Source organism: Urocitellus parryii, chromosome X (assembly GCF_045843805.1).
Source record: "Urocitellus parryii isolate mUroPar1 chromosome X, mUroPar1.hap1, whole genome shotgun sequence".
Lineage (NCBI taxonomy): Eukaryota > Metazoa > Chordata > Mammalia > Rodentia > Sciuridae > Urocitellus > Urocitellus parryii.
The window spans coordinates 109,850,785-109,874,327 of record NC_135547.1 but is presented as its reverse complement, the minus strand read 5'-3'; positions in this window follow the sequence as shown (position 1 = coordinate 109,874,327).

Below are 23,543 nucleotides of genomic sequence, written 5' to 3'. Positions count from 1 at the left end.
TGTAAGTTTTTATGCCAAGCCAGTTAAAATGGCAATTATCAAGAATACAAGCAATAATAAGTGTTGGCAAGGATGTGGAGAAAAAAAAAACACACTCATACATTGCTGGTGGCACTGAAAACATGGAATGGGACCACCATTTGACCCAGTTATCCCACTCCTTGGTCTATACCCAAAGGACTTAAAAACAGCATAAAACAGGGACACAGCCACATCAATGTTCATAGCAGCTCAATTCACAATAGCTAAACTGTGCAGCCAACCTAGATGCCCTTCAACAGATCAAGTTTACTCCATGACCTTTCAGTGTTCTTTTCTCCAAATGACCAGAATATCACCAACATTGCAGAATCCACTGACCTCTTCTTTTCTCTTCTAATTAACTAAGTCCAATTTGTCTTCTATCTTCGCTCCTTTATTCCAGGGAGCTACAAGTCAGCTTTTCTTTGTCCCCCTCTAGTACTTTCATTTTTTCCTTAATTCTTTCCTTAATTAATGGCAGAAAGGACTATATTGTTTAATATTTTTATTTGTTTTGTGAATATCTTTTTTAAATTTTTTAACCAGATTGTTTATTATTGTTAATTAAGGCAGTATAGAAAATATAAAAACAATGAGAACTGAACACCTCTTTTATCTCTCCTACTCTCAGCCCCATATCATTTGGATAAATATATTAATATTTCCTTTATATATGTTCATATATGTGGGTGTGTATATATGCATATGTATATATAAACACATGTGTGTATATACATATAGTAAATATATATACATGTAGTATATATAGTAAATGTGGTAACATTTTATGTTTTATATCTTTAACATACACATATATATCATTACTAACATTTATTGAGTACTTACTATTTTTCAAAAACCATTATAAATATTTTGAATATATTAGTTTATTTAATCCTCAAAAAGCCCCTTGGAAGTTATAGAAAATGAGTCACAGAAAATAAGTAAATTCCTCAAAGTCACAAAACTAGTTAGTATATATTAGCATATAATGTATTATATTGTATAAGTTAGTATATAATTCATGTATTAAAATGCATGACATAAAATACTCCTTGAAGTAAAATGAGCAGGTATCATCAGTGAAATCTATCTAGAAAATGTTGCACTGTTGCATTTCAGGCATATTGTTCATTGATACAAACACTAACATAGTTTTTAGGTCTAAAGAATTTTTTTTGTGGAATTGGGCTTCCAAATAAGTTTTTTTTTTTCTTGTCTGAGAGCTTAACTTCTGCTAAAGGTATACTTCTATATAAGTTATCCCCCTTCTGTGTTCTGTGTGAGAATTTTATCTTTGGGATTATTTTCAGCCACCTAGAAATCCCATTTTTGTTAATATTCAGTCTTTGGGTTTCCAAACAAAGTGGACAGCACTTACTGGGTTACATTCACAGTCTTGGAACAAGCTCAGAATTCCTATCTTCGAAAATAACTTTTTCCACCCATGATATGGTGCAGGCAGTTTATGATTGGAAAACACACCACTCAGCTAGTTGGTAGAAACTCACAAGTTTATCTGATGAAACAAAACCATTGTGTGGGCTTCCAGCTTCCTAGAAGGCAGTTCTGGCTTCTATCAGCACTGGGGCATGAAGCCTTGACTTTTCTTTTTTTTTTGAGAGAGAGAGAGAGAGAATTTTTAATATTTATTTTTTAGTTTTCGGTGGACACAACATCTTTGTTTGTATGTGGTGCTGAGGATCGAACCCGGGCCTCACGCATGCCAGGCAAGCCCGCTACCGCTTGAGCCACATCCCCAGCCCAAAGCCTTGACTTTTCTGAAGCAATCATTAAGACTACCACTTCCAGTTTCTGTTATGTGTTATATTGCTACCTCCAACACTCTGAATATTCCCATCCTTTCTTGTTCATTCATCAACATATATTTTATTTAATTTTCTCTGAATACTTTATGAAACATTTAGTGTATTTGGAATGGGAGAGAGGAATTAATTGATGTTAATCAAATCATCTACTCAGATTTTCTAATATCACTTCTAATATAGAGATACATATATTTTAAAATTGTGTAATCCACTTAATCTTCCTGAATTACTTTTCAAGTTGGAGCATTTGATAAGTTTTGAACAGTATTTTACAAATTTCTTTCCCTTTTGGTATCTTCCTCTATTCACAAATTCCAAACATAATTTTAAAAAATTGATTATTTTTAGTTATACATGACTGTAGAATCCATTTTTACATAATTAAACAAGCATGCAATATATCATGTTCTAATCAGACCCAAACATGATGTTTTCACTGGGATGAAATAAAGAATTAACTGAATGTGCTAATTTTTTCACTTAATTTTGTTATATGTTTACAATTTTGGTTTTGCAACAAGTATCTATCTTTAGTGAGATAGTGTGGATTATCTCATTTAGTTCACTAGGAAAAATACTAATACTGAAGTAAATGCACCTTGAATGAGAGAATGTAGGAAGTACATATACTTCAGAAAGAAATAGCAGATAGAAAGACTGTATCTCAGAAACTTTTGTAGTGATTTCAAAATCAAATACATTTGTAATACAATTTAAATATTCCTGTTCATGAAGAAAGGGAAATCTAACAATTGACTTTGTATTTAACAGAAAGAGAAGCATAGTCCTCAGAGAAGAGGGACTCTGGAAGCTTTTGATGGGCAGATATTTGATTTTGTGTTGGGCAAACTGATTGCATAACACCTAATTAGGTGGTATTAATATGTCTGTTTTTAAAGTAGCTTCCTCTACTGTAATACTTTAGTTGATTCTCTCAAACTTAACTTGTTTGAGGCAATATAAAGGCAAGGTTAAAATTTGGGTCACTATTTGATTTAATACTAAATATTTTCCTATCATGGTAAAGAAAAAATATATTTTGTGGCCTAATGCTTTCAATAGTAAAAAGTCTTAGTTGAGCACCTGTGACAGTAAAAGCACAATATTAATTAATTCTGTTTTTTCCCATTGTGGGAAATGTTTGTTATCTAGGATTTGTTTTGATCCTGGATTTGTTGTTGATACAGGACTTTTTCTTCTTAAAGATGGTGATATGCAGTAAGTGCCTGTTGAGCTATTTCTCTATATTTTGGCAAATGTCTCAGTCGTATTACATAGTGCAGGCTAGGTCTCTACTTGTTGAGATATCAGAAAACAATGACAGAGAAATCAGTAACCTGCAAAGAAAGTAGAGATAAGCAATGAGAAGGGCCACATTAATTCACAGTTATAGAGGGCAACAAATAATATTGCTGAAAAATTCCTTAGAATTGTTAAAAGACTTCAGTTTTTTGGTGAGAAAATAAAGCTGTACTTATGAGATCATAAAGCATTGGCATTTATTGTGAGAGACCTCTGAACATTTCCACATGAAGGTATAGTGTTGTCCAAAAGACTGTTATTGTCCCTAATGTTTACTCATGGTACATGTCTTGATTTATTCCCCCAAATTGGGCATGTTCCTGTGCTAAAAGCAAACATTGAGCAACTCATGTCTATTTCCATTTTATTTTTACACCTGAAATTAGTAAGTTGATAGCATTTTTAAATTTTATGCATAGAATTCCAATATTTACACAGTTTTTTAAATTATATCCCAGTATTTATTAATTATTACATGGTATTTTTATAGTCATGTTTCCAAGATACTGATTGCTTCCCCTGTTAACATTCAAATATCTATTTTTTTTGTTTGCATTGGTGAGCACTACAGTATGATTTGGTTTTATAAAATGCATAGATTAGTTATCTTCCTATATTTCACAGCTTTTCAATCCTTTTCTTACAATTATAAAGCTTAGAAACTATGATTCCTTACTTACTCTGTCTTCCATTCTACATAATACTAATTTTTTTAAAGTATACACTGCATTCCAAAGTCAAAATGTCAAATAGTTTTCTAGGATGACTTGATGATCCCTTTTCCTAAATATTTGCATTCATTTCAGGGCTCAGGAAAATTGCCACAAATAATGGCTATAATTATTACAGTACATTTGTTCCCTAAATCGACTTTAGGGAGAAAATGTTATGCTGTTATTTTTAGCGATGATATAAACTAGGCTGTTGAATTGAGGGATCATTTCCGAACTGACCTGGAAAGGGAGACATAGCTACTGCTGTTTCAATTATATTAATATGGAATACCTGGCTATTTTAAGACATATTTTGTCTTCAGTTTTTTGGCTAGGAACCATAAGGTTACCACTCCCTCAATAATTTAAATGCTCAAATAAAGAAGAAATGATTTATCTATTTTATGTATTATTATTTATAATTATTTAACATTAATTTTTAATTTTTTTTGAGTTGAATTTTATTCAGACTCTTTTAGATGTAAAATTAGGTGAATTCAAAATTTAAGTCATTAAATTAAGGCATGGTTCTTATATATATTATTTTGTATTATAAAAATCAAATCTTTATAAATCAACTAAAATTGCATATATTTTTCAATGAACTTCCAAACTGTGTCATCTCTGAGTTATCTTAACAAAAAAGGATAATATCATTATATTTTTAATTTCAATTTTAGTATTTTCTTGATTACAATACTAAATTGCCATTTCCCAATGCATTAGTGTATCTGAGTTTAAAAAAAAACATAATTATGGATGTCACTTATGTATAAATCACTGTTAAAGTCTTCATTCAGTTTTACTTTGTCACACTTCATTATTATTTTAGCTTGAGAGAAGGTTTTGTTTGTTAGATTAGTTTGTTTTTTTTTCCTCTTTAGATTATTTCTTTGAAATTGAGTCATATAGATGTCTGACTGCAAATAATTTCTTCAACTTCTACAAAGAAAATATTTTCAGAAACATAATAATAATCTAAATTTTAAAAAAATACATGGTAGGGCTGGGATGGTAGCTCAGTGGTAGAGTGCTTGTCCAGCATGTGTGAGGCACTGGGTTCAATTCTCAGCACCACATATAAATGGATAAATAAAAAAATAAAGGTTCATCAACAATTAAAAAATAATACATGGTAGAAAAAAAGTAATACAAAAGGTAAGCAAAATACTGACTTATATGGTTTTACTATAGAATAAAAATAATGGCAATAATAATAATAGTATCAGTTGCTTTCATTAATAAAGCTTTCATGAGCTCTGTACCATTTTAAGTACTTCACATGCATTAACTGGATTCTAACAATAGTAGGAAAAACAAAGGAAAAGAGAGTTAAATTTGCTAAAGGTCACAATGGAAAGATCACCATAAACACATGAGAATCCAAGATAAAGCCAGAAGATTTAAAAAACTAAATTTCAGAATTTAGTTGTTAAGTTGTTAAGTACAGCTGCTGATATACCCCAAATCAGTATAGTATAGTGATGCAGCCACATCAACGTTTATAGCAGCTCAATTCACAATAGCTAAGCTATGGAACCAACCTAGGTGCCCTTCAACAGATGAATAGATAAAGAAAATGTGGTACATATTCACAATGGAGTATTACTCAGCCATAAAGAAGAAAGAAATTATGGCATTTGCCAGTAGATGGATGGAACTGGAGACTATCATGCTAAGTAATATAAGACAGTCCCCCAAAACCAAAGGCTGGATGTTCTCCCTGATATGTGGATGCTGACTCACAATAGGTGGGATGGGGGTAGAGATTCACTGGATTGGACAGAGGGAATAGGGAGAAGGGAGGAGGAATTGGAATGAGAAAAAGAGTAGGATGAATCGGAGATAACTTTCCTATGTTCATATATGAACATGTGACAAGAGTAACTCCACATCAAGTACAACCACAAGAATGGGAAGTTATATTCCATGTAAGTAAGATATGTTAAATTACATTCTACTCTCATATATAACTAAAAAGAATAAATAAAAAAGAACTCTAAAAAATGTACAGCTGTTGAGGAATGAAAAAATGAAAATGGAAAAAATATAAAGAACAGGAAAGAATCTTGTCTAATTTTCAAGGACCTAAATTTTAAAAAGTGAGTGATGATATCATGCATTACCAAAAGTAAATCAGATCAGTCTGTCAGGGCATCTCTTGTTGAAAGACCCAGAATTGAGGTTTAGTTGTGATTCCATGTTAACTAAGTTCATTGAGCAAATTACTTCAAGTCTACTTGGTATCTTTCAATGTAACAAAAAATATATACCTTTTACTGTAATAAAAGGGACTTGATAAATTTCTATAGACCCTTTCCATCAGACCAAGTCAATACATTAATTTAATACTGTTTACTAGCCACAGATTTTTTTTTTGCTAGAAGCAATTAAAAAACAGTTGGGTCACTAAACATAATTTACTAGAAAAATATTGAAGAATTCATAGTCTTAATGGGAAAAGCAAAGAACCATGCATGGTCCAGATGGAAATCTGGTGGTATTAGGAGTTCGTGATGAAAACTGTGTAGCTAAATCACCCCATTACCACTTTAGGTCTAGGGAAGATAGTTGAATTAGCCAATTTTTTTTTTCATTTATACAGATATTGGCAACATTATACCAGGAAAAGTGTGTGTGTGTGTGTGTGTGTATATATATATATATATATATATATATAATGATAGAAGGAATCTTGCATAGCAGAAAGGCAGAGCTCATCCAATTTTCTTATGTATATTATGGTTTAATAACTATAGAAATTTGTAATACATATTTTAAAATCTTTGGCCTTAATATATGATTCTGCTTTCTCTTTAGATAATTAATCTCTCAATAGGGACAAATATATTAAGAATGGAAAAATAAGGTGTTAGCAAAATTCTACATTTCTTGCTGCTACATATTTATATTGAAAAATTATAAAACAGACAAGAGTCTCTTAAAGAACTTCAACTTTTAAGTACATGTATATAATTATTGATGCAAAATAGTAAGAAGTTTTTAATTATATAGCTAAATATAATTACCAAATTCTTCAAAGAATTTCTATCTTTGATAAATTATGAGCTATTTTCCTCAATAGATACCCATTTGAAAAATCACAAAAAGAAAATACTTTTTACAATATGAGGATACTATCTGAGTGGAAGGTGGAAAGCATTTATTGAGAATTTTTACATTATTCCAAGTTAAGTGAATGATTAAAAATGCCAGAGGAACAGAATACTGTTTCATATGGCTCACTGTTCAAAGTGGATTGCCAATGTGGGAGAAAATCCTTGTAAATCTTAGCATTGCTCCCACACAACCACCTACACAGATGATCGCTTGACTTTCACACTAACAATAGATGTGTTAGTAGAGCTCTCACCATCTGCAAAATGAAGTGCACTTAAAAAAAAGTAACTGCACCAGACAGTAGTAATTACTTATATATTGTGATTAGCATTTTATATTTACATTTAAAAGGTAAGAATATCAGCTGTGATAGCTCCCAGTTTAAATAAGGTCAGTCCCTGTGGTAGCTCCTAGATTAAATAAGGTGAACCCTACATACCAAATAAAGTTGTTAGAAAACTTGAGTTTGAATTTCTTTTTATTTAGAATGTATTTGTATCCAAGAATGGAGATATGAATTCTGATATGTTCAATTCTGTTTGAGTAATATCAAAATCATATACATTATTTATAAATCCATCTACAGAGTCTATATTCTATTGAATTCCTTCAAAGGCACATTTATTTGAATTTTTTGCTCTTACATCTGATTTTATCATCATTGAATAATGTGTTATGGAAAATAATTTTGCTGTAATTAGAGGGTATGATTTTTAGTCTCTTTTGCCTTACTTATTTTTTGTCAAAAATGGAAGAATCCTTGATCCCATTACTCAGTGGAAAATCCTAAGGCAATGTGTTAGAAAATGAATTATCTGGATTCTTCATATGAAACAGAATGCCTTAAGGGCCCATCAATAGAACCTGCTCATACTTGGAATATTATATGTGAAAGAGAAGAGAAGAGGTATGTGGCTAATGGAAGGCAGGATGAGGCCAATTTTTCTTACCCCCAAACAAACAGGTGTGATAACACTCTGCACTGGCAAAGATCCCATGGGTTTCTAACCCACATGTTTCTAACATTTTGCCTGACTAAGCATGATCTTTCACTTAGATAGGGCAGCAGTGTGCAACGTATCAGCTGTGAGAGTTACTGTAACACCCCCAAAATCATACACATAACATTATATCATGAAATAAGTACTTCTTTATCATAAATATGGCCTTTTCCCTAGCCTATTTTCATGTATAATATTTTAGAAAGTGTAGTGCATTAAAGCAATAACAGTATAATTTAGCTTGATATTTATTTTCTCTCTTAAACTATTGTTGTAAAATTTTAATATTAGAAGGAAATTTAAGATTAGAAGGAAAATAAAATATCATATAGTCCAAGCCCTTCATTTTACAGATGATAAAATTGAGACTCAGTAAGGGCTCACATACCTAGTTAAGCACAAATCCAGAACTAATCCCTAAAACTCCTGCCTCTGGTCCAGTGCTTTTTCCATTATAGTATAATAAAACATTAAGAGAACAGTGGTCCCTTGGGTTGATGTTGAGGGGGTGCTGAAAAGGAATGGAAAGCACAAGAAGAGTAGAAAAAAAGTAAGTATGCAGACCTCCTCCAATTATTTTCCTAGGGTTGATTCATATAACAGACTCATTAGCAAGATTGAATTTAATTAAATCATTGAGTTTAAATGTGTAAAGCAGTTAGCACCACAATTGAATGTTACCTTTTTGCTAAGGTGTAGCAATAGGAATACATTTCATAATGGTAGGGTTGGGGAAATTTGCACTCATATCATTCCCATCTAAAAGTTATGAACCTAGACTAGAATTTAAAGAGTGATTCAAATATCTGCTGGACTAGCCAGGTCTGCTGCAAAAGGAAATTGCTTAAGATTGGGAGGTATGCAAAAGGAAAATCATATTTTCTAAAGTTGGAAAGTTAATGTTTTTTTCTTCTAAAGTTAGAAAATAAATAAGGAAAAGGAATCAAGCTCTCAAGGATGTACAATTTTGTGTGTGAACTTCAATTTTTATCAGTACATATTTTATTTATTTCAAAAAATGTATATAGTAATATATATTCTTATCACCAAATAAGAATAGCCAGAAACTTGAAATATGTAATGTTACTAATTTGGTTCCATATGTTTGGGAAACCTTAATACATTTGAAATGATAAAATATCTTCTTTTTTCTCATGCTGGATTATTCTGCTCTTTATTAAGTTTGTATTCTAATGTATGAAATTGACCCATGTCACCTTGGGAAATATATTTTACCATCAGTCATTGGCTTCAATTATATGTTGTACATGTTATTAAAAATAAATTTACTCAATTACAAACTTAGTCACTCAACTTGTGATTGAGTAAATTTATGATTTAGTACAATAGGTAATAATTTAAAAATTTTAGGTAAAATATTTTTGAAAGTTGAAACAAAATTCACTAATTTTTACTAGTTGAAAATTATATCCATTGTTTTTTCAGCAACTGGACTTTTAGTAAGATAATGCAATTAGAGTCAAAATTGTCTAGAATATGATAAAGCAATAACTTAAAAGTTTCCATAACCTAAATGTTGATAGGAAGTTGTCATTTACCAGGCATGGTGGTGAACACCTGTAAACCCAGTGACTCTGGAGGCTAAGACAGGAGGATTGCAAGTTCAAAGTCAGCCTCAGCAACCTAAGTGAGGCCCTAAGCAACTTAGCAAGACCCTGTCTCAATTTAACCCCACACTCCCCGCAAAAAAGAAAAATAAAAGAAAGAAAGAGGATGTGACTCAGTGGTAAAGCACTGGGTTAAATCTTCAGTACCAAAAAAAAAAAAGAAAAGAAAAAAGGACAGGAAGGTGTCATCACAGCTAAGGAGGAAGTTGAACTTACATTATAACTATTTGCAAAGAGGCAAGGCAAATGGTCTTTTGTCAGGATGGTATTACTGAGAAACTAAACATGTATACCCACCTAGCCCTCATGCTGTACCTCAATGAGTTATTGCCTCCTTTAAAAAAGAAAATTAAATAGGATCCAGGGTTTCATAATATCTAAAATATTCAGAATCCAATTTAAATAATACTTGTTATTCCAAGAACCATGAAATTCACAACTAGAATGAGAAAAGACAGTCAACATTTGCCAGCACTAAGATGAACCAGATGTTGGAATTATCTAACAAGGACTTAAAAAACAGTCATCATAAAAATGCTTTGACAAGCTATTAAAAATTATCTTTTGATAAATTAAAAGAATAATCTCGGCAAAGAAATAGAAGTTATAAAAAAGAACCAAATAGAAACCATAAAACTGAAAAGTATGATAATATAAAATCTAAGTCAGATCAGCAGAATTTACCCAATCTGAGTAACAGAGAAAATGAACCAAAAATCAACATGAAAAATCATAGTGGCCTATAGGGAAATAAAAAAAAAGAGTTAACACTCTTAACATTAGAATCCCAGAGGACAGAAGAGAAGAGGAAGGGAGAGAGGGAGAGAATCATCAAAATCATCAAACTGTAAATGGGATAAAACCAAGGAAATTCACACGAAGGTTCATAGTAACCAAACTTTAGAAAACTAAAGACAGAAAAAATTGTGAAAGCAGAAAAAAATAATGCATAATTTATAGGGCGACACCAAATATAATGCCAGTAGATTTCTTATTTAGCTATACCTAATCATATTTAGGCAGAGATCTAGCATCATATCAAGCATTGAGAGAGCTAGAATATTTATGTACACCCTAATAATGGACACAGATTTGTATATAGCAGAATTGTATAATATGCAATAAAATATAAATAACACAAGCAAGCAAATACATAAATTTTGATTTTCTAGTTGCCACATTAAAAAAGTTAAACAGGTTAATGTAATTAATATTAATATTTATTTCATTTAAATCAATACATCTAAAATTGTATTTCAACATTTAAAAAAAATAAAGCATTTAGGTATTTTATGATATTTCCATACTGTTTCAAAACCAAGTGTGTATTTTATACTAACAGCATATCTCAATTGTGGCTAGCCACATTTTAAGTGCTCAGTAGTCACATGCAGCTAACATATGGAAAGCTTAGCTATAAAGCATCCAATACTCAAAACCATATTCAACATGGAGAACTAAAAGTTCTCTAGAGTTGACTTGCATACCCCAGATTTTGCTTTCCCCAGGAATTCAAATAATAATCACTCCCTCAGTTTCCTTTGACCTAGAAGTATGATAAAATACTGTCCCACTTTTTCCTTTGTCTTCAAAGCAACTTCTCTAACTGGAATATTTGTGTTGGAGCCTTGGCAGTAAAAATACACTCAAGGAAATGTACATGCCACTGTGAACTTCTGACATTATATGTCTATTCTGGAAGGAGATGTTACCATTTTATTACAGAAAGTAATCTAAGAAAAGTAGGTTATTTTGTTGACAGTTGTTTAAATATATTGATAAATAATTTCTTAGGATTTCTTAGCAGTGAGGTGTATTACATATTACCAAGTTATATTTAAAAGAGCACTATAGTTGAACCATGAAGGTTGGATTCAAATCACTCCTTAGCTATACAACCTAAAACTAAAAGAAAAGCTATTTAATCCTCAGTTTATTCTTTAATAAAATGGGAATACTAAGATTTCAAGAGAATAATGTATGTGAGTGTTCCAGATAATATTGGTGGCACTCAACAAATCTAGTTGATATAAATCACAGAATTTAACACTAATGTTCATTTTTAATATTAAAAAACAAATTCAAGGACTATATTAAAAATTAGCAACCAATAAGAAACCAATAAGAAAAAGAAATCGAAACAAATTTTCTAAAAATGGGCTGAAATTGCCCAATTAGTCTGCTAACTCATACTGATCAGTCACTTATAAACAGTTAATAAGGTCACTGCCAATTATCTTAGGCCTGTTATTAAGAGACTGAGTTTGCTTGGTTACTTCATATGAATTACTCAGGAAAAATGCTCCAATGCAAAGCAAATATTTTTCCATGTAAAACAAATCACAGTGAGCTCCCTCTCTGAGAATATAAGCAGTATTAAATATCTAATATGAGGGAAACCTATGATCATAAACACGGAAGACAAATCAAGAGATCAAGAAATATACTCTTCTATTACATGAAAAAAACAGACCTTGAACACAGGACTTCATAATTTTTATTGCAAATTGGTGATCTTTAAGTTTTGATTCTTTGTCAATATTGTTAGGAAATACTTAATGAATGTTTATAGACTATTCACATTGATCAGAGAACTTACAAGTTCACACAGCTAATAATAAGTGGAAGAAATCAGATTCAAACCCTTAACTCTAGAAGCCCTGCCTTTAACCATTGTGATATGATGATTAAGTAACTATTTGTGTTGTCAATAACTATTTTATGTTAATAATAAAACTTTACATTGTTAATATGTTTTTCATTTTAAAAGCACTTTTAAACAACTTTCTAATATTTTTCAATATCATGGAAACTTTTAACCTCTTGATCCCTCTCAGTTTTACTAGGCTTCCATCACACTGTTGGTTTTAAGTGATTATTTAATATGGATTTTGCATCTATCCCCTTAAAACCAGTTTAGCCAGTATTTATAATTCTTAAAAATATTTTTTTAGATGTTGATGGACCTTTATTTTATTCATTTTTTATATGCAGTGCTGAGAATCAAACCCAGTGCCTCATACATGCTAGGCAAGTGCTCTACCACTAAGCCACAACCCCCAGCCCAGTATTTATGATGTTCACTTCTTTATTTCTTCCTTGTTTGTGTCCTCCAAAACCTTACCACTATAGTAATCATAACTTTAAATATTACTTTATTTGCTTTTGTCCCAGGACTGCCAAGAGTTGCTAAGAAATAAAAATACATAATTGCTAATCAGCACTATTAAACTCATGATTGCCTGTCTTTTCTGGCTGTTCAACATAACTTAACAATGATTTCATTTGACTGTGAACAACTGCCTTCCACTTGCCTTGTGTTGGCTGTGCCACAACTTTGCAACATTCTACAGGAATCTTTCCTTTAAGTAAATGATTTGTTAAATCAGAGAGAAAATAAAAGACATCATTTAACTAAATATTTCACATTCGTGAGGTCTATCAACAAAGGTTTTTATAAAAATCCTCCTTTTACCTGCCATCTGTTCTCTAAGATCAGTTGTAATATGGACCTAGGCAATTGGGTTCTTTGTCTCATGAATTTGAAGAGTGAAATCTACCGAAACAGGGGTGAGAGCAAAGTACCAGGATTAATTAGAGTAATAGAAAGAAAGAAAGCAAAGCTCCTGAAGAGGAGAGGCCCTGAAAGCGATGCCAATGGGTGTCTGTTCTTAGGAGTTTTTAAAGGCATAGTTGATGGCCCATCCCAGATGATTGGTGATGGAGGGATGGGCCAATAAAGCTCTTCAAGCTCCGAGCTTAATAAGCCAATCACAAGTACACGATTTAAATAATTAAAAAGAGGAGTCTCACCAAGTATTTTTTGACACATCTATTAGAAGAGAAAGCATTTTGGGTAGGGGTCTGCTTGTGGTTGGCCATTGCTAGGGTAAGGACAAGGAATAACTAAGGAAGGGCTGCTGTGGTTGTAGCTGTGAGGAACAGAAACAAGTATTCTAGGTCAGAAGAAGGCACTGTGGATAATACTGGCAGGGAAAAGTGATTCACAGGATATCTTTGGAACCTACTATCTCCTTTCAGGTTGGCATGATGTCCCTAACCCCTCCTGTACTTTTGCAAGGTCCTTATCCTGTCTATGGGAGATAAATCTTTCTGCCTCAATGTGCCTTTTCTCCTCATCAAAGTTAAACTTTCTGTCTATATCATTATTTGCTTTTGCCTCCCAACCATGAATCATCACCTTTCTCTTTGTCATACTAAATTCCTTCCTTCCCCATTCAGTCCTGTATGAGCAAATGCAGTTGTATATCTTCTTGGAACCCCAAACCTAACATACATATGACAAAGTTTATTATCTTTATTCCTAACAGACTCTTGGATTTTGACTCTTGTTAGAGATTTTATTTAGTCTTCCAAGACAAAAAAAAACTTGGTTTAATCCTTGGCTTCTGTCTCCCTCATTCTCCTCACTACAAAATGAACTCTGTGCAGATTGATAGGTTTTCTTTTCTGCTTTCCATTGTATCCCCATAGCCTGGAACAGTGTTTGGTATTTAGTCAATATTAAAAAGAAAATATTTGTTGAATGAATCTAAACTTTCATCTAGAGAAGTTATCCTCATGAAATAATTTAATCCTATCATCTCTACTTTCATAATTTCTCTTCAGTTTATCCCCTTCTTTATAAACTATTTGTACCTATTCTGATTAGGTCTTAATAATCTGTCATCTGGAAAATACACTAGCCAACAAACAAGGCAACTACCTGTACAGGTCTTTTCAACTTTTGTCTTCTCTCCAGTATTGTTTCTTAAAAGAACAAATGTATCAATGTCCCTTGAATATAGGCTTCTTTCAAGAAATATAACATCAGCGTTTCTGTGCATCTTTTCCCTTACTCCCCTAATGACTTTTTCCTTCCTATACCAATCAAATTTTTATTGTGTTTTTAGATAACTGTATGAATCTAGTGATCTCTCAGTGTGTGTTTTTATTTTTGCTTTATAGTTATACATAATATTGGGGTTAATTTTGACATAATCCTATATGCATGGAATATAATTTGCTCCATTTCAGTCTCCAGTGCTTCATTTTCCTCTTGCCTTCTCCCTCTCCCTGTTCCTCTTTCCCTACTCTAGTGATTCCATTTATTTATTTATTTAGGTACCAGGGATTGAACTCGGGGGTACTCAACCACAGAGCCACATCCCCAGCCCTATTTTGTATTTTATTTAGAGACAGGGTCTCACTGAGTTGCTTAGGGCCTCACTGTTGTTGAGGCTGGCTTTGAACTCATGATCCTCCTGCCTCAGCCTCCCAAGCTGCTGGGATTGCAAGTGAGCATCACTGTGCCTGGCTGTTATTTTTTTTTAATGAGTGACTTAGAGATACACATAAAGGTGAAATTAATTATGGTGTATTCATATATGTAAAATGTATTTTTATCCTCTGAATTCACATTTATATTTTGCTAATATATACTTCTACATAGCTGTAACCAATGTGTACATTTTCTTTTAGGCCCAGCTATTATATTTTTACATTAAATGTTTATATGCAGCCAGGCATGGTCGCATGGTGGAACACACATGTAATCTCAGCGGCTGGGGAAACTGAGACAAGAGAATTGCAAGTTCAGTGCCAGCTTCAGTAAGATTGAGGTGCTAATCATCTCAGTGAGACCCTATCTCTAAATAAAATACAAAATAGGGCTGGGGATGTGGCTCACAGTGTTAAGTGCCCCCAAGTCCAATCCCCAGTAACACCAACACCACCACCACCAACAACAAAAGTTTATATGCATACCAACACTCTCAGTCTGACTCATATATGGCTCAATATTATATTTGATTAATCTTCAAAAATACTTTAAAAAGAGATAAAATCATCAGAGTCAAATAATATCTTTGTATAATACAAATGTGTATTTCAGACTAAAAGATAATTTGCAGCCACCAGAAAATGGAGGAAAATTGTTGATCAGGAACATAGCTATATGCTTAAATAAAAGAACAAGACCATGAAATAAAATGAATCCATTACATTTTGGTACTATATGATGGTTTTTGAATGTCACTTTATTAAGCTAACATTTTTCCAATTGGATGTTTTTCTTTTGTGTATATGCTACCTTATTCTTTTATAGGATTTGATTCAGGCCTTTATAATATGAGAAGTTACACATAAAAATGATTTTCTTTCTTCTTTCAATTATAGTCAATAATGTTTTTTTTATTCACCAGACAGATATGCTCTAGTCATTAGCAGTAAATTATTGTTTTGAGTTATTTTCTTAGTGGTTACCCTAGATATTAAAATTTGCACTATAGTTTGAAAGAATCTAATTCAGATTATAGTAACTTAATTTCAATAGTATACAGAAACTTTGTTCCAATAGAGCTTTGATCCCTGTTTTGTTTTGTGCTATTGTTTCCATATAAACTATATTTCATTATACATTATACATACATCTTACATGTATTATATTTATTAAACCTTATAAGCTCATCAACACAATTTATAATTAATGCTTTATGCAATTGTCTTTTAAGTCATTTAGGTGAGGAAAAATCTTGCAAAAAATACAATTATACTGTATTTTATATCTACAAATATAGCTACTTTTACCAGTGCTGCCCTATATTTATTCATGTGGGTTTGAGTTACTATCTCTTGTTCTTGCCTTTTAATCTAAATGACTCCTGTTAGTATTTCCTGTATGGCTATTTTATTAGTCACAAATTCTGCCAGTTTTTCTTTGTCTTGGAATACCTTAATTTCTCTTTCATTTTAATAGTTAGGTTTGCCAATTATAGGGCTCCCAGTTGACAGTCTTTTTCTTTTATCACTTTAATCCCATTGCCTCTGCCCTTCGTGGCTTCTAAAGTTTTTCGGCAAGGCATCATATTCCTTCAGAGGGATATACTTGGTAAAAAATCATTGCCCCAGAATGGCAAGCAGGCCTGACTTAGTGGTGATGTAGTATTTTTCAGAAGTGACTCATGCAAACTGAAGTCTAAAATCAAGTAGAAGGGTGTTCCTTTAGGCATTCAACTCTACTTAAAAGTGTCAAAGAATGTGTCCTGTGGATGAAATACTTTGAAAAGATTAAATATGTTGAAACAGGCATTCATTAAAGAGATACATTGTGGATAAAAGAAATCCAAGGTAGGGTGACACACAAATAAGATTACAGAAAGAGTGTGGTCTTGTTAGGAAGTGCACAGGATTCAGCTACTATGCGGGAGGACTGCAGGAGTGGGAGAGGCTATGGACACAATACTGAGTTATACAGTAAAAACTAAAGTCAAATGCATATCTCAGATGTGGGTTAAAGCAAGGGAATTAGGAAAACCTTTGCAAGGTCCAACCATCAGCACTGTGGACTTAATCTCAAATTAGCCCAAAGGAAGACAAGGGACAGAAGAGGGGGGATGTTTAAATGTCAATATGCACATACACCAGCACTTATCACAAAAATGTCCCAAAATGGTACAAGATTAGGTCTCCTTGTGGGTAAGCAGGAATATGGTGAACCCACATAATGAGTAAGACTGATATAAAGAAAAACATTTTAATGTCTTGTCTTATTTTAAACACTTTATATAATTTACCCAACCTGAAAAATGTAACTGAGCTTAAATGAAGTTGAGAAAACTGTAGATTTGAAGCTGATGGTTATAAAAGGAGGTTAGTTTCCTGGTGGGAAAGAGAAGTAAAACCTTTAGGATCAGATTAAACTGATTTAATAATCTGCCTTGCCCACTTTGTCTCTTATTAGCTTCATCATTGTTGTGAGGATTAAATTATTTTTAAAATAGCTTGTTTATATCATTTATTGGTTGTGCCTTACATTGTAGACACTCAATAAATTGTTGTTGTTATTTGTCAATCATCAAATGTCTCATTGGAATAAGGAATGAAGTGAAGTTTTCACTCAAGCAAACAAAATATTTTTTCTATTGAAATTATTACAAGACCCTATGAGAGACTTTGTACTTGATAATGAATAGAAACTCCTGTAGGACTCAACATTGGTGAGTTACCACATAATTAATTCAGAATCATGGTGGGAAGGGAAGTCAAAGAATACATAATATAATTATTCTGTTTTACAAATGAAATTCTGACAAAATACAATAGTTAGACAAAATTTGGAAGACAAAATGTAAAAGTCAAGAGCCCACAGGGAACCAGTAGACTGTTCAAAGTCATCTTATTAAAAATTGAGATAAATATGTTTTGAAAAGCAAAAAGTTAGCCATCCAAGATAAGATTCCTGGACCCTTCATCGTCTCTTATTTGGACTTTTGTTTCTTGTTTGTTTGTTTTTGTTTTGGCACTGGGGAACCCAGAGTAACTTAACCACTGAGCCGGAGCCACAGGCCTTTTTATATTTTATTAGAGACAGAGTCTCACTGAATTGCTTAGTGCCTCCCTAAATTGCTGGGGCTGGCTTTGAACTCGTGATCCTCCTGCCTCAGCTGCTGAGATTACAGGAATGTGCCACTGTGCCCATATTTTTTGGATGTTTGGTATCATAGTTCAGGCTGTTATTACTCTTTTCACATGAACTCTGGCAATAAAACCCAATCTTTACGGTAATTAAATGTTCACTTCTACATGCCATCTACCACATTCTGCATCCCTTTTTCTATCAATTCATTTAAATATTTATCCATCCACTTGGTACACTGATGTTAGGAATCTATTAAAAATAGATATTTTAAAAACAAATAAATACTTCTAGAATTCTCTATTTTTAATAAGTAGTCCCAAGAAAACCACATGATCTAAAATTGCAATGCAATATGACAAACAGCTATTTCTCAGGAGTTATTTGAATAAACTATGGTATAAATTATGGCAAACTGAATTCCTATACAGCCATATGTATTAGTAAGTGAAAAGGCATGTAGCAAAACAATATATAATGTTTGATGCCATAGTGTATTTTTCTCACTATGTCTAATACCTATTTATATGTACATGATTATATAAATACATTTTATATCTAGTATCTGTTTATACATATGTGAGTTATACAGAAATATATCAGATAATTTTCCATATGTATATACATAAAACTTCTAGAATGAAGTTTTATTCTGTGCTAATAGTACTCTGGTAGACTGACAGAATTGGAATTTTCATCTACTTCCTCACTCTTTTGCACATTCTTTGATATTTTTAGAAGAACTATGCATCACATGTGTAGTCAGATTTATGATTTAAAAGCCATGAAGACAGACAATATCAAGTCATGCTTGACTTGGGGTTTAAGTTAATCTTAGCTCTACCTGTTGTTCCTAGATGTGCTACTTTAACTTATCTCTTTCTCACTTCTTCATCTGCATTTTAGAGGCAATTATAATGCCTTCTTCATAGAGTTATTGACAATATGAGATAAAATAGCCAAGAAAAAGTCATGTTCAATGGCACCTGACAAAGAATAAGTGTTCAGTAGTTTGGTGAAGAAGATGAAGGAGAATTATAAGGTGAGGAGGAGGAGAATAAATTAATCCATTTAAAGTTCCTCTTAACCATGGACTGTCTCACTAAGGAATCTCACAAAGAAGCAGTAGACAAGGAGAAGGCAGTTCAATATTTAGTGTCTTGAGATAGTGTCAACATTTATACTGCCTCAAACTTTGTCTAATTTTATGCATCGTCTCTCTATGGCTAGCATTCCCAAAATAGCTTTCTCAGATGGCAGCTGCCTAATACTGAATTAAAATTATTTTTCTTTCTTTACTCTCTTTCCTTCCTGTACCCTCATCAGTCTAAGCATTTGCCTCTCCATATTTTTGCCTTTGCTCTCTTGTTTAGCTCTGTTTTATGTTTCTATTCTATCCTATTTCATCAGCAATTTATGCCAGTTTTTCACTTAAATATTGTTAGCTTTTCTGTTTCTCTAGGGTTAACACCACCACTGCATTTAATCCAGTTTTATTAACTCTAAAGATATTAAAAAAGAAAATAGATATTTTACACAGGAAATGCAAAATGACAGTGTCTTAGGAAGATCACTTACTTAAAAGAGACTGCAAGTGAATTGGGTTTGGATAATGAATCCAAGCAAAATAGAGGAATGGGATTAGAAGAACTGGGATGATGGGTTGAGGGAGGGACAAGTAGTTTAGATAAAGATCACTTTTTGTAGCAGTATGTAAAAACATTTGAAGAGGGCAAACTGTGAAGTCAGAATCCCTTGATAGCAGGTACAAAAGGTGGAGTCAGTGAACTTATTCATTTCACAATTATGCCCTCAACAAATAAGAGAGAACAATGATAACTAATACAACATATAATTATTATGCATTGGTCAGATATCTTGTATGTTGCCTTGTATTGTCCTGAGTGCTTTATATTTACTATTTCAGATACCTTAGCTGGTCTTGAGTTCTTAGCCCATGTTTTCAACCGCTACATTACAGAGCAATCAGCAGAAACAGCATCCTATCAGCAATGGTATATTGGAAAAAAATGTTTAACAGTTAGCTTTCCAGGGAAATAATGCTCTGATTTGGAGTGTTTGATAATTTCTTTTTTTTTCTTTGTTTTCCTGCAGTTCTAGGGATGGAACCCAGAGCCTCTACCACTGAGCAACACCCCCAGCCCAATGTTTACTGATTTTTGTGCTTTAAATAATTCAACTAAGGTTTATTTCAAGCTATCAACATGACATTACTGAACATGAAGTTAGGAAGAGTTGGACAGAATGGGCTCTTATGAACTGGTGATGAGAGCCATCTCTGGTATATCAGTGGTGTCAGAGTTCCAAGCTACTGTAAAGTTCAGTTGTTTGAAACTAGAGTTTTTAAGTAGGGAAAAGGAGTCCATTCCTAATAGCTTCAGGCTTTCTATTCTTAGATTATTTATTTATTTATTTTTATGGTGCTGGGGATCAAACCTAGGGCCTAATGCCTCTGACAAGCACTCTATCACGGATCCATATTTCTGGTCCAGGATTTCTATTCTTGAAGTAGCATATCTATTAAAAGTCCAGATATAATATCTTTTCAGCTTCCTCCTCTGGATACCTATCCCCAGCCCTTGATATACATAGTTTTCTTTGGGAGAGACTGATAAATTTTCCTTATGTATATTACTGGGTCTGAATGGGATATGTGTCTTTCTCTAAGTCAATCTCAATAGCCAAGAATATAGAGCATTCAGATTCATCCAAGCTAATAAGGCTCTTAGCAAACTCAGATATGGTTCACACAAATGGAAGGTCTAGCAACTAGGCCACAACTCCCCATTGAAAAATCCCTGAGTTGAGTTTTATATGATGACTTTACCTTGAGGGTTGATAATATTGGAGAAATCAAAGGAGTCAGTATAGAATTAAGAAAAATATTATTTTCTCCCTTTTGAGTAAATTAAGCATTTCCTCAAATTTTGCCCAGAGCAAGTCTCTACCTCTTAGAAGCACCATTCAAGTAGTTCTGATGATAGTTCCATGTGAACCAGGGACCAGACCTCAGGGATCAAACCCCATCTTTACATATGGAATGGAACTGGGTATGTATGTTCTACCCTGGAGAATGCTACCAGTTGATGTTACTTGTGTGGGTCCTCAGTGCATCTGATAGTATCAATGTATTTTGTTTGAGCAAATAAAAATTGATGCTATTGAAAAAGACTCCTGTACATCATTAAATAATAGCAAGAATCAATAAATGGGATAAAATCAAATTTAAAAAGCTTCCATTTGGCAAAGTAAACACTGCATGACAAGACAGCCTACAGAATGGGAGAAATATTTGCCATTTACTCTTCTGACAGAGAATTAATATACAGAATGTATGATGAATTAAAAAACACCAAAATAAACAAACCAAGAGAAGTGTTCATTATGTTTAGGCATCAGGGAAAAGCAAATAAAAGCTACACTGAAATTATATCTCACCCAAGTCAGAATGGCAATTGTCAAGAATACAAATAATAATAAATGGTGGCAAAGATGCAGGAAAAAAAGTACCCTTATACACTGTTGGTGGAAATGTAAATTGGTACAGCAACTATAGAAATCGATACAGAGGTCCCTCAGAAAACTAAAAATTGAGCTACTATGTGATCCAACTTTATCACTCCTTGGTATTTACCTGAAAAAATTAAAAGCACACTTTAGAGATGCATGGACATCCATGTTCATCATGTCACAATTCATAATAACCATGTTATGGAATCAGCCTAGATACCTGTTAACAGATAAATGGATAAAGAAATATGTTATATATGCACAGCTGAGTATTATTCAGCTATAAAGAATAATGAAATTACATAATTTGGAGAACAATAGAAGGAAATGGAGACCATGATGGTAAACAAAATAAGCAAGACTCAGAAGGACAAATATTATATGTTTTCTCTCATATTTGGAGCTGAGAGTGGGTTACAGAAAAGAAGAGGACATCATGTATGTAGAACAGCAACCATTACTGTAAAGAAAGGGAAACAGGTAAAGGAAGGTATTTGGGAATGAAATTAATTATGTTTTATGCATGCACAAATATGCTACATTGAAATCCACTATTTTGTATAATTAATATGTACCGATAAAATTTTTGAAAAAGAAAAAAGCTGACACCAGTATATCTGGGGAAACAGGACAGTGGGAAACTAGCAAGAATAGGAGTAGAGTTTTGTGACAATAAGTATGCAGTGATTTGTTGTAATTAGTCTCTGCCAAGAACACTCAAGGGAAATAGTAATGCTATTGAAGGCAAAATAACACTAATGTATTCCTCTCAATAAAATTTATGTGGTTTTCTGATCTTTGCTGAGGAAGTTGTACCATCCTCTAATTTTGGAATGCAATCTGGGAGGAAAATGTGTACCAAGCATGGCAAAAAGGCAACAGAACTATTGGATCTGAGGCAGCTCTTGTGGTAGGAACATGAGCATCTCAGAGATAAGCTATGTAAAGAGGAAACTGATTGTCAATGCCTCATTGCTGTTTAAGACCCCAAGGCTATAAAACATTACTATCACAGTGAGGAGAGCAATAATGACGAGAATTGAATATCCCTCTCAGCAGTAATGAGATGGAGGATTAACTAGGAGTTAACAATTTTGCTTATGCAAAATATATTAAGGAATTTGTTACTTTTTATGTTCCTAAGTTTGTAGATTGAGATTTTTGCATATTATATAAGAGGACCTCATACAGGCCAAGAATTCTTATACTGTAAATACTATAGACCAATTTCAATCCCCCACTACGGATCAATTTCAATCCCCAGTACTAGAACTAATTCACTTTGAGGAAAAAATTGAGATGGTGTTTTTAAAAAGTGATAAAAAGATGCACCTATGAACTCTAAGAAATCTTTTAAAATGTGTAGTAAAAATTGGCCTCTGATAGGCATAAGTTCAAAAGAGTACAAAGAGTACTTGAGATTGCTTTAGGACCTCTAATAACATATAATTTCCAGAAGGAAGAGAGAGAAGAGGAATAAATCTTTCTTTGATTTTGCAGAAGAGATTAATTTCTCCTTGATTCTCAGAGGATACCTAGAAATGGAAGGCATACCGATGATAAAATTTAGGACACCTATTTTAAATTTAAGTAAAAAGCAAGACCTCTTTCTAGAGCTAAGAAGACATGGGCTAAAGTAATAAAAAGAGAATATATAGTTAATTCTATTTTGGCAGTAATGAAAATCACGAGTCATCAAGATTTAGTAGTACTTTCTGCTAATGATAAACCTCTTTCTCTGGAGAAAGAAGCATATGAATTTTGTTCACAACAGTATAATTGATGCTAAGGGACAGGTATATTTGACTTCCAAATATTTGAAGATAATGGTGATCTTAAAGCAAACAAGGGTAGAAGAACTATAAATTATAGAACATAATACAGCAGCCTAACTGACATTCAAATGAGAGAGTATACTTATTAAATTTGGTAAAGGCCTTTCAGAAGACAGTTGAATGCACTAATGCCATTGTATAGATTGA